The sequence below is a fragment of the Gadus macrocephalus genome, chromosome 9 (genome assembly GCF_031168955.1).
Source record: "Gadus macrocephalus chromosome 9, ASM3116895v1".
In the NCBI taxonomy this organism is placed as follows: domain Eukaryota; kingdom Metazoa; phylum Chordata; class Actinopteri; order Gadiformes; family Gadidae; genus Gadus; species Gadus macrocephalus.
The window spans coordinates 15,074,016-15,074,974 of record NC_082390.1 but is presented as its reverse complement, the minus strand read 5'-3'; the positions used below and the strand labels follow the sequence as shown (position 1 = coordinate 15,074,974).

Here is a 959-nt window from a genome sequence, read left to right as displayed (position 1 = left end):
CCACCACCAGTGTGTAGCACCAACACGGGTGATGCACGGCAGCCAATCTGCGCCAGAACGCTCACCACACACCAGCTTGAGGTGGAGAGTGAGGGAATTAATGAGTCAGCCAATTATACAGGAGGATGATTAGGGGGCCAGATTGAATGAGCCTGGTTGGGCCAGGACACCGGGGAAACCCCTACTCTTTACGATCAGTGCCATGGGATCTTTTATGGTTTTACATCTCCTCCGAAGGACGGCACCTTCCACAGCACAGTGTCCCCGTCACTGCACTGGGGCATCGGGATTGATGAGTAAGGAGGCCAGAGGGAAGAGTGCCACCTACAGGCCACCACCCGACACCACTTACAGCACCTGGTATTCCCAGGCGGTCTCCCATCCAGGTACGAACCAGGCCCGACCCTGCTTAGCTTCCGAGATCAGACGAGATCGGGCGTGTTCAGGGTGGAATGGCCGTACCATATGTTACCATATGTACCATATGTACCAAAAAAACATACCATTATGTTTTTTTTCATGACGACCAATAAAAAAACAACAGTGTTACCCCTTATATTTTTTTTCATTACGACCAATAAAAAACAACAGTGTTAACCCTTATGTTTTTTTTCATGACGACCAAAAAAAAACGACAGTGTTACCCCTTATGTTTTTTTCATGACGACCAAAGAAAAACAACAGTGTTACCCCTTATGTTTTTTTTCATGATGACCAATAAAAAAACAACAGTGTTACCACTTATGTTTTTTCATGACGACCAATAAAAAAACAACAGTGTTACCCCTTATGTTTTTTTCATGACGACCAATAAAAAAACAACAGTGTTACCCCTTATGTTTTTTTTCATGACGACCAATAAAAAACAAGTGTTACCCCTTGTCGTTTTTTTTCATGACGACCAATAAAAAACGACAGGGTTACCACTTATGTTTTTTCATGACGACCAATAAAAAAAC

The 959-nt window shown here is 43.6% G+C and overlaps 1 non-coding gene across 1 annotated transcript; it reads right to left on the bottom strand.

Annotated features, from left to right (window-relative positions):
• Positions 1 to 345: 345 nt before the first annotated feature.
• LOC132465329 (5S ribosomal RNA) lies at positions 346 to 464 on the bottom strand. Its single transcript, XR_009527560.1, has one exon. It is a non-coding gene; the product is annotated as a 5S ribosomal RNA (ribosomal RNA).
• Positions 465 to 959: the final 495 nt, after the last annotated feature.